The sequence below is a fragment of the Felis catus genome, chromosome A3 (genome assembly GCF_018350175.1).
Source record: "Felis catus isolate Fca126 chromosome A3, F.catus_Fca126_mat1.0, whole genome shotgun sequence".
NCBI classification, from domain to species: Eukaryota; Metazoa; Chordata; class Mammalia; order Carnivora; family Felidae; genus Felis; species Felis catus.
In genome coordinates this window covers 121,937,247-121,949,225 of record NC_058370.1, presented here as the reverse complement: position 1 = coordinate 121,949,225, position 11,979 = coordinate 121,937,247, and the positions used below count along the sequence as shown (strand labels likewise).

The following is an 11,979-nucleotide window of genomic DNA, read 5'->3' as shown; positions in this document are numbered from 1 at the left end:
GGTCAGGGTCCCCAGGAGAAGGCTGAGAGAACGTTTAGGTGGGGGAGGGAGGGGAAGGGAGAGGGGGAGGAGCTATTATTCAGGCCCAATCAAAGCTGCCGCCTGTAAACCCACTCTGATTGGCCTGCTCAGTCATGCGACCCTCAGAGAGCCAGGGGGGCTCTTACTATAATTTTATTAATCAATTTTAACAGCTTTATTGAGATATAATTCACATATCATACAATTCACCATTTAAAGTGCAATTCAACGGTTTTTGCTACATCCAAAGAGCAGGGCATGGACCACCACCACCAATTTTAGAACACTTTCCTTACTCCCCAAATCTTCATTACTCCACCGCCTCTAGCCGTCGTTCTCCATGGCTTCCAACCATCCAGCCCTAGACGGCCACTCCTCTACTTTCTGTCTGCGTGCATGGCCTATTCTGGACGCTTCACATAAATGAAATCGTACAATATGCGTGGTCTTCGGTGACTGGCTTCTTTCACTGAGCATAATGTTTTCAAGGTTCATCTGTGTGGTAGTGTGTATCAGCACTTCATTTCTTTTTATTACCAAATAATATTCCATGGTATGGATAGGCCACGTTTCATTTATCCATTTGTCAGTGGATGGACATTTGGGTTGTTTCCACTTTTAGCTATTACGGATAATTTTATTTTTACAGTAATAAAAAGCAAAACTGCTTGATGCTTTCCCTACTTCCAAAGAGGATATGAGGTCGTTTACCATGAAAATGGCAAAGGGACAATAAAGCCTAAGACTATTCACATGGACATTACTATTTAATTTTGAGCTTCCTCTGTGTGTCAGGCAGAGTGCTAGTTACTCTCACAAAACACTATCTGTATTTAACAGAAGGTTTTTGGCTAATTTTTGCATGACAATTGAGACCCAAGTTTAGCTTTAGACTTCTTAGTAGCCAAGGCAAAAGAAGAAGTACAAAAAAACCATACATTTTGGGGGCGACTGGGTGGCTCAGTCGGTTAAGCATCCTGCTATTGGTTTCAGTTCAGGTCATGATCTCATGGCTTTGTGGGTTTGAACCCCACGACAGGCTCTGTGCTGGCAGTATGGAGCCTGCTTGGGATTCTTTCTCCCTCTCTCTCTCTGCCTCTCCCCTACTTGTGGTGTCTCTGTCACTCTCAAAATGAATAAATAAACTTAAAAAAATAAAGAAATGTACATCATGAAATTGTCCCATGGTCATCGCTGCTGGGTTGGAAACAGCTCTCTCATCGACTCTTCTAGAATTAGGAGAGCAGAGTTGCCTTCAGTTTTCAATCAAACATAAAAACTTTTTTTTCTTTTTTCTTTTTTTTCTTTTTTTTTTTCTTTTCGCCTATTCTTGTTTCTCCCACTGTATACAGTTAACCACTGACATCATTAACATGAGTCTCTGGTTTACAGAGCACTTCCATGCGTGATCTCTTTTAATGCAGTGTGGTTACCTGGGCAGTATTACCAGCCCCATCCTGTAGGTCTTTAGTGTTTATTCAACAAATACCTGTTCCAAGTTGAATACTATGCCAGGCCTGGGGTATGTGGTAAACAAGACAGATATGGCATTGCCCTCCCCAAAATCATGACCTAGGGAGGGAAACAGAGAGTGAACAAAAAGAAAACTAAGCAATTCCAAAAGGTGAAATGCTGTAACACAACCAGGAGGGAGCAGTGATGGAGAAGATCAAGGTGGACGGAGAACATACTCACCTGGAGCACTCAGGACAGTCCTCACTACACAGGTAGCTTTTTAGCTATGACCCTAAGAAGGAGCCAGCCATGTGGTCAGAGGGAACATGGTGTTTGCTACAGAGGGGATGGCATGAGCAAGAGCTTTGGGGTGAAAAAGAGGTGGTCCGGGAACGGGGAAAACCATAGCAACTGGACGGTGGGGGGGGGGGGGGGGAGGGAAGGGAAGAGGTACCAGATAGGGTTGCAGAGATAACCAGGGGCAGATCAGGAATGGCCTTACTAATCAAGACAAGCAACTTGGCTGGGGCGCCTGGGTGGCTCAGTCGGTTAAGCGTCCGACTTCAGCTCAGGTCATGATCTAGCGGTCCGTGAGTTCGAGCCCTGCGTCAGGCTCTGGGCTGACGGCTCAGAGCCTGGAGCCTGCTACGACTCTGTGTCTCCCTCTCTCTCTGCCCCTCCCCCATTCATGCTCTGTCTCTGTCTCAAAAGTAAATAAATGTTAAAAAAAAATTTAAGACAAGCAACTTGGGTTTTATTCTCAGTACAATAGGGTGAAAAGTTTTGGAAGAGAGTAATGGGACCCAATGTAAGTTTTGAAAAGACTGCTGTGTGCACAATGATTGGCGAGCAAGAGAAGGCGTAAGAAGCACTGATGGGAAGTCTTAGTGGACTTCAGGGAAGGGATACCTGCCACCGACAAGGTGACACGAGTCCCACTGGACAGGAGGGAGGAGATTCACATAAAATCTGTAAGTAGAATCAACCGGCCTCTCTGATGAAGGCGTAAAGAAGAGGACTCACAGACGGCTCCCAGATACGGTTTGTGGAACTAGGTAAACGCTAATGCCATCTTCTGACATGGGAAAGAGAGTGAGAAGAAAAGAGTGTGGGGAACCGGCTGGAGCTCAGTTAGAGATGTGGATGGTTTTAGAGGCTTATAACACCCACCTGGAGCAGCTATTGGACAGAGGAGACAGTCCTTCCTAGAGATGCAAATTAGGGACTGTCACAATAGAGGTGGCATTTAAAGGCACTGGGTATGGATGAGATCACCTGGGGAGATCTTTGAAGCTTTTGAAGCATTTCTTTATCCCTGTGCCTCCAGGTGCCAAAACAATAAGCCAATTCTGTCAGTTTCGAGGAGAAAAAAACTCACAGATGATTCTGGACATTTGGTGCTGTGTAAATAAAACAATTTGATTGAGCAACTTTTTCTGCAGTCAATAACGGGTTTGTTTCCACCTGAGGACATAGAGATACACAAGCCATTCCTATCCCCCTGACCAGATGAGAGCAAAGGAGACCGGGACAGCTGGCCAGACTCAAGGTAGCAAGTGGGTTGGCTCCCCAACATGAGGGAAAATGTTCCTACCAAGCAGTTAGGTTGCATGTTAATAAATTTCCACTGCAGCAGAAATGATGTTACAATTCAAACATTACCAACCAGCAACGCAGACCAGAATGACATTCTCTGGGTTTAAGGGAAACAGGAGACTGGAGCTCCATGGGTCCATACGGAGTAACAAAAGGAAGGAAGAAGCTTGGCCGGTTTTGACCATCCATATTCCCCCCGTCCCGTCCCCCAAAATACACCACCACCATCATCATTGCTCTGCTAATGGAAGGCACTGGTTTTGCCCAATACAAATCTACAGAAACACTCCCAAGTTTTATTTTTTTGAAAAATAAGCATTTACTAAAAAATTTGACCATTGAGGAGAAATGTAGATATATTTCTAGATTTCTGAGACACAATCACATTATTTTCATGATTTTACCAGAAAACCGAGGTGAAAAGAAAAAACCTCTCAAGACTCCCATTCCAGAGGCAAAGACAATTCCAACTTTCACTGTTTACGAACTGAACGCAATGACTCAGGCTTTTCTCTCCGTCACAGGGCCCTTGCCTTGAGGTGGGGTTGGGGGGCGGGGTGGGGAGTGTGGGCGGCAGACACAGGCTATAGAGGAGGAATTAGCAGAATTTGCTCAGATGTGGCTTTGTCCAATTATTTCTGAATGATGGGGGTGATCCAGATACAAATGAACTAGTGTCAGTTGGGGTTTAGTTGATGGAGGAAAAGAAAGACACTGTCACTACCCAGTCACCAGTTACTGACCATGACGATGAGTCGAGACCCAAGGTGGACAACACGAGAACAGAGGAGAAGAATACCCAGTCCTCGTCTCAGGGACACCAAAGAGCAAAGGAGGCTAAGACACAGGCAGGTGCAAAGTTAACAGCAAAGCCAGCCTGCATGCACGAAAAAGGCCAAGTCATTCGGAATCTGACATCACAGGAGCTCTTAGGGAGACAGTGCTGTGCAGGGCTGTGAGAGCAAGCCACACAGGGCAAGCTGAGAGGATGCTGGAGGACCTGGGAGAGGACAGAGGGTGCACCACCAGCAGTGAATGGGCCCGAGCAAAACTTCAAAGATGCAAGGTAGGGATCTGTATGGCTGGGGCGGGGGGGGGGGGGGTGGCTGTGGCAGCAGGGAGACCAGTGTAGATAAGACGCAGAATGGAAAGGTGGGGACCCAGCAGGCAGAGAGATAAGGTAAGCACCAAGGGGAGGGATAGAGGGGAGTACAGGCTTCTGTCCCCAGGCGGGATCCAATCTGATCCGAAGTCATATATATACATTTTCCCAGTGAGTGATCCCACCTGAAACCCCTCAGTAGGCCCAACTGAACTCTGTCTGGACTCCACATTCACTCTCCAAAAATACATGGGCCAGCTGGCTTAAAGTTGTAATGCATTTTATTAGAACTCAAACCTACTCTCCTTTGCCAAGCTTCAAATCATATAGACATTTTGGAGGAAAGAGAGAGCAGATTAACAAATTGTCTAGTAAATCCCAAAGTAAAGCCCAAGCCCCCTCTCCCCACTCTGATTTCCTAAGATAACTGATTCTCATAAAGCCATGGCATTCACTGCCCACTATTTATCTTTATTTTCAAAGATCACAAGGGGTATACAAAATGCAGGGTGCAGACTACCTCTGACTCTGTTTGGTGAAAGGTTTGCCCCCAAAATAACAAAAACATGTTATTTTATTAAAAAAAAAAAAAAATTCAAAGCGTGCATGTTCCAGATTCCCAGTTTGAGTGCACGTAAAGAGAGACTCAGAAATTTAGTAAATGTGAAACCTTATCCATTTGCCAAAATTCTATTCAGAATACTCACCAGCCCAGCTTTTGGCAGACTTCTGGGTTAAGAGGGCTGGGCCCATAGGAAAGCTGAGAGTGAGGAGGTGCCCCATGGCCTGTGGTCACTCACAGGGCTTGGCAGCAGGGCAGGCGGCAGCCACAAGTAGGGGAAGAGGTGGGTGGGTGGGGGGTGCTGGCCTGGCAGGGCTGGAGCTGTAGAGACCTGACCCAAAGAAGGTGACCGAATTACTATGTCCCAAAGACTCATCACTCCGTGCTGATACGGATGTTATAAAGCGTCATGATTTTTTGGAAATGGCTCCCAATGTGATTTCATGGATCCAAGTTTTTTTCCTCTTCCCCGCATCCCTCCTGCCGGGCTAGACAACGAAGCTGGTTGCCCAGCGAAGGTGGAAAAAGGCCTCGTAGAAGGTCGCAGAGCAGAGAAGCACCTACCTGAAAACTGAGGTAGAACCTCATCCGATGCTAGTGGAGGGGCTGGAAGAGAGAGAAAAAGTGCAGTGAGGGTCAGGCATGAATTTCTGGCTCTCTCTAGTGGTTGGAACCTCTGCGGGCAGAAGAGAAATTGGTAGGGTCAGCTGACAGGTGTGCAGGGAAACCCCAGCAACAGCAGCTTCCTCCTGACTCCCCAGGGCGCATCTCAGGAAAACCAGAGTGCCGGCAGAAAAACCGTCCTTAGGCAAGGTGTTCCCCGAGGCACAGGGCAATAAACTAGAAGTGCCTGAGGAGTGGTCCAGGTGGCCCAAGAGAGCACTGCCTCCTCATCTCCCACTGCCCAAGGAGTGTTGCATAAGCAACGGAGAAGCTTCCTCCCTCCAAGCCCCAGGGTCACTGGCCATGCTCTGCCTGAGCCGAGAACACAGACAAGTCCCCCCACCCTCAGCAGTGGGTACTTCAGCGGTGGCACTGGTGAAGCCAGAGGCTGCCCCAGGACAGGTGCCCAAGCATGTCAGCCGGAGGCCTAGCGAGCCCATCAAAGCCAGAGATGTGAAGACATCCTGCGCCCGGGCACCGGGAGATGTCCTCCTGCCCACTTTCCTGGGCAGGAGGAAGAAAAACAGAAGAGCCCACGTGGAGGGAAGTCACAGACCTGAAGGAGAGTATGCACTTTAATTGCTTTATTTCCTGGGGTGCAGGGAGGGGGCACTCTTCAGACTAGAAGAAATCATGCTGCCTTGGGTGGGCAAGGTTAAAGACTGCTCGTACTGGGGGTGGTATTTGTCTTTTTGTTGCCATTACTCTTTTTCCCCGCCACTGGGAGGAAAGCAAAGATGAGACTGGTTCTGGAGGAAAACATTGTAAAGCCTACATTTTCCTGCACATGTTAATATTTGGGAGTAGCATTTCAGCCCCTTCACCACCTACAGGGTCTAAAGGGCCCATTATGGACAGGCGCACACGGCAACAAAAATCTCAGGACTACGCCACTCGGCACAGTCCCTGCTGTGGCAGCACCTCTGTCCCAGTGCGGGTCCAGCTGTGGAAGGAGGACTCTGCTGGCAGCCACAGGCACACGCAGGGGCCCGGCCCTTCCCAGAGCAGCTCGCAAGGGGTGGGGAATGATGTCCAGCACCAGCCAAGCCTTCAGCTCAAGGAGGAGTGAAGTTCCAGGCCGGAAAATAAGAACAGACTCCAGTGTATAATCTGGAGAGACTAGCTCAAGTTTCCACAGAAAAACAGCAGCTCAGTGGGTCGTCCCCACATGGGACATTCACAGCAAGATAACTTCAGCGGCAGCACCCACCCACTAAGCCAGGCTGGACCCCCAGGGAAACAAAGGCCGCTGATTCCCCAGAAGTGCCAGCCCCCTTGCTCTCCCCTTCCCCAATCTCCCACCGATGCGATAAGATAATGCATTCAAAAGCACATCATAAACCGCAAAGTGCTATACTAAAGCTGGCATAATTATTAATATTAGCACTGGGTTGTTGTTGTTTTTTTTTCTTTTCAAGGGAGAGAGAGATGCCAGTATTTGTGCATTGATAAATCATAAAAGGCTTCCTGCCTGAGCCTTCTCCCCTTGTTTCTTTGTCTGTGAACTACTCAATCCTACCAAATGAGTCCTTTTATTGGAGATGTTGTTCGTCAGGGTGGACAAACAGCTCCTGCCTGTCCCAGCACTGGGGCCACGGGAGGCCTTTGTCAATACCTGCCCCGTGGGACTGCACAGGACCAGAAGACATGCCACCCTTGCGCTGATGTGGAAAAGAAGGGGTGAGCGGTGTGACTTTTAAGGAGACTACCACTCATCGCCCGCATGTGAACCTCACCCTGGAGGATTTTCAGTCAGTTTCTTCTCATCTCCTAACCCTGCCGGTGTCCATTCCGAGCTCCAGATGTGTTCAGTGAAACAGTGCTTGGCTGATCAGCTAGTAATTGCTCAACAGCTGATAGGCTCCTCAAATCCATAAATCAGTGCCTGGGCTCAAAGCCCAGGTCTTGGAGGGGAGATGGTAGACTCCGAGGCAGGAGGCCTGAGTTCTGGTCCTTAATGGCCACAAGTTTCATGTGAGACTTTGGAAAAGTCCTCTCCCTGTTTCAGACTATAGTGTCTTCATCTATAAACTCAAGAAAGGGGATAAAAGAATTCTTGAGAGTGCGAACCCACACTCTAGGATTCCATCTATCCACCTGCTCGCCTGGACAATGTGAACAAAACAAACCCAGATAAAATAATGTCCAACAATTTAGCAAAAAGAACAGCCCTATTCTTAATGAGATTCCAATGAGGTTAAGACTGATTTTTATTAGATTTTGCAAGTATTTAATGGTATTAGACTATCGTTGGTAGGATGATTAAAAATCGTGAGTGAAATGTAAGTAAATGATTCATTTAAGCCTGGATCTAAAGAAGTACCAGAGCCACCAGAAGGACCAGAGTGTGGCCAAGCAGCGGAGACAAGGGGCTGGCAGGAAGATGGGTCCCGGGCAGCAGGGAACGCACCGTGAGCCTTTCCATCTGCAGCCTCAAGAATGAGAACAAAGAACAAGTGACGAATCCAGGTCTTTGAGCCCTGACGATGACCAATACATGTGTATCTCTGACTCACATGGAATCGGAATTTTCAAAACCTTACAACACAATTAATAGTAAATTCACAGTCAGCATATTTTCACTTCGAGTGTTTGATGATTTGAAATGTCCTGCCTTGACTTACTTATTCTGCCCATGCACATACATGCACACACTCCTTAATCACAATAGCACCGGGCCGAGCAGCTTCCCAGACTCTGCCGTGGGACGTCACAGCATAACGTTTGGAACATGGCGGGGTGCTCCATTTCACAAGCGTTAGCAATGATGTGATGATGATGGCGGCGGTGGCGGCCGTGATCACAACGATCACAAGGAAAATAGAGAACATGAATCGGGGAGACCTAGCCTGGATGAGAAATCAGGGAGTCCTTCCCTGAGGGGGTGACGTCTTGACAAGCAAAGAGGAAAGAAGGGCCCCCACCTCCACTTGCAGGCAGACCAGCGTGGCTACAGATTGGCTGCCAGAAGAAACTGCCATGGTGTGATCCTAAGTTTGTCGGGAGCTTCTCCCAGCAGCTGTCTCTATCCACGCTTTGAACTTCACCCCTTCTTATTGAGTGTCTAGCCTCACCTCACCTTTCCAACCTGCATCTCAGCAATGGTGAATGTAGGATCCCCTGGAAACTGATTTTAGAAATAAATCTTCAGTGTGAGTTTGTTTTCAGGGAATCTGTCTCTTTCTCTAATAGCAACATATTTAATCATGAGCAACCCCATGAAGCTAGTAGCATCAGAATCCACACTGAACATGTAAAGAGGCTGGGGCAGGCATGAACTGGATAACTGAGTGCTCTTTTAAAGAAGAGGAAACTGGCACACAGGAAGGCAAAACACCATGCCCATGTTCATGTAACCTGCAGTAATTTGCAGGACTGAGATATAAACCCAAGTCTGTCTACCTCCCAGGACTGGGTGTTACAATAGTGTCTCACTCTCAATACACTTTATTCTAAGGGTATGAGGCTTGCCCACAGAGCTGTGAGCTCTACAAGGTCAAAAACATTACCTGTTTTGTTCATTGCTCTATCCTGTAGCACAGGACTTGGCTAGGGTGTTAGGTAGCACCTCACCAAATATTCATTGACTGAGTGAAGAAATGAGTGAATGAATTCTGTCTCCTTCAGGAGGTGCTAAAGGAAATGAATGAATGTGTTTCTGTGGTGCTTATACATATATGAAGGAGAAAGATGGTTGAAGCATGGTTTTTAGCAACTCGATTAGGAGAGATTTAAACAAGAAACAGCAAGCCCTTCAAGTATTCATACACAGGGTATTCCATAACACTTATTGGTATTGTACATGATCAAAGAGGCTGGGAAGAAAACAGAGGATGGTAAGATACCCTAGAGATGAATGCAAAGGAAACTACTGTCATCCTTAAGCTGGAGGGACAAAGAAAAGCCAGAGTCACCTGAGCTGGGGGCTGGGGTCACCCAACAGAGGCTGAAAACCACAGTGAGTCAATCATTGAGGAGCTGGGGCCGCGACACTTGCAGCCTCTGCCAAGCACTCAATCAACTCAAGGCAAAGGGAAAAGGAGGGAAATGCATAGGCTTCTCCCTTCTTGCCTTCAGTCTCCCTCCAGTGTCTCTCTTTGACGAAACCCAAGGGAAGTCCGCTGACAGGGGAGCCTGGGAAAGCAGCCATGTCAACATCCCATGATACACAGCTGGACAGGGGATGGAGGAAACAGGCTCTGGGTCAGCACAGGGGCTAATCCTAAACCAAAGATTTTAAAACTATCTCTGGGCAGAGGAGAGGTTAATCTTCTTGTAGATTTCTTACAAGATGGCAGACCCGGGAAGAACAGGAGGGAGACATTTGGAACAAGCGTGAGAAGCAACCACCTCTCAGTGTGGAATCCCTGGCTGAGATAGTTGAAAGATGCAGGTTTGGTGGGGGGTGAAGTAGGGGGGCTAGCTTTCATGTGAGATGTTTTCTCTCATTCACATGAGGGCACGTCTTCCTGGGAAGCCCACTGCCAAGGGTGCCTGTCTGTTCAGGAACACAGCCTCCAGTTCATCCATTCAGCCCCCATGTCCCAGGGAGAATGGCCCCTCAGCCATGAGACTAGTTGATTTAAGGGAGTGAGCTCTGTGGTCTGAGTAAGGATCCACTGTTCTGATCAGTCTAAGTGTCCTACTGTTCCACAAAGGATTCCCCAAACCAAATCATAGAAGACAGATTGACTACCAAGGCTACAAGTACCCTGTGAGCCCCTGCATGATCCCATCCCACTCCCCACCCCTACCTCATACTCTAAATAAAGTAATTGAGGGCCAGGAGTTGAAAGAGGCTTCACCATGGTCATATTGTGATGTAACAACAGAGTCAGAATATCAGCTCAGGTCAGGGTTCACAGAAGGGCCAAAAGAGGCATGATGTATGGTGTGTGTGTGTGTGTGTGTGTGTGTGTGTGTGTGTGTGTGTAAGTTTGAAATGGAATGCCTCACACCAATATATAGTGAAAGATGGTAAGCTTTATTTCACAAAGAATCAGTGTTAGAGTAAACTGAGTGATCTGATTGAGAATGATCATACTTGGCACATTAATCTGAATTTTAAAATACAAAGTGGTTAATACTTACAAATTATATTCAATAGAGCTTTTTTTTTTTTAGGTTTATTCCTTTTTCAGAGACAGAGAGACAGAGTGTGAGAGGGGGAGGGGCAGAGAGAGAGGGAGGCACAGAATCCGAAACAGGCTCCAGGCTCTGAGCTGTCAACACAGAGCCCAACGCAGAGCCGAACTCACGGACGACGAGATCATGACCTGAGCTGAAGTCGGACGCTTAACCGACTGAGCCACCCAGGAGCCCCCATATTCAATAGAGTTTTATAATTTATTGTTGAAGGTGTTGAAGAAGCCAAAAGACCTTTTCAGCCCCCAGTTGGTGGTGTCTCAAAACATGCAAGAGATAGTTAATGTGCCCTGGCCTTGGGACATGTCCTGGAAACCACTTTTAAAAATAAATCTCTAGGGGGTGCCTGAGTGGCTCAGTCAGTTAAGCTTTCAGCTCGGTTTTGGCTCAGGTCATGATCTCAAGGTTTGTGAGTTCGAGCCCTGTGCTGACACCATGGAGCCTGCTTAGGATTCTCTCCCTCCCTCTCTCTGCCCCTCCCCCACTCACTCTGTCTCTTTCTCAAAATAAATAAACTTTAAAAAGTAAAAAACTAACAAATCTCTAGAGGGGTTTCCAGTAGGCCTCGGCTGCTAAAACTGGGACAGACATGCTATTCCTGGTCAGGGTTCCTGTCCCAGTCTTGCCAGGCGGTAACTGTGGTAGGAAGAAGGAGGTGTTAGATGCGCTAGCTCACCTCCACTCTACACTACAGTCTTATGTCAGCTCCCAATGAACTATATGCCCAGCACCACCAGGCTCACCAAGGACGTGGACAAAAAGCACTTGATCTTGCTTCGAGACGGAAGGACACTTACTAGTTTTATAAGAAGCATTGATAAATTTGCTAATTTAGTGCTACCTTTCAGACTTTGGAGCATATTTATTGGGTAAAAAAGTACAGTGATATTCCTCAAGGGATTTTTGTGGTCAGAAGAGGAAATGTGGTCCTACTAAGAGAAACAGACTTGGAAATGCAGAGCGATACACACCGCCGGCAAGTGTCCGTTGAAGGAATCCTGGGAGAACAAAGGGTAGAGGAGCAGACCAGGCTCTGAAGGATCGGGGTCTCTCCATTCCTCAGGCAGATACCCTCAATGAGCATTAAGTCAGTTAGCTGCTCAGAGGCTATTGCTCTTGGGGAGAAGGGGCAGTCACTGAATGAAAATGACATCTGGCCACCTCACACATTTGACTGGAAACTGTAGAGTTTTGAAAACTTGTTTTTATTTTGATCCTTTCATATGTGCATCATGAAGAAATCATGTGGATTTTTCCCCCTTTTTAATGGCAAAACCATTGTTAAAAAAAAAAAAAAAAGTGGCTGGGGCACCTGGGTGGCTCAGTCGGTTAAGCGTCTGACTTCAGCTCAGGTCATGATCTCACAGTCCGTGAGTTCAAGCCCCGCATCGAACTCAAACCCCACTGTCTGTGCTGACAGCTCAGAGCCTGGAGC

General features: G+C 47.4%; 1 pseudogene; it reads left to right on the top strand.

Moving 5' to 3' along the window:
* The first annotated feature begins 11,255 nt into the window (after positions 1–11,255).
* LOC101098374 lies at positions 11,256–11,631 on the top strand (annotated as a pseudogene).
* Positions 11,632–11,979: the final 348 nt, after the last annotated feature.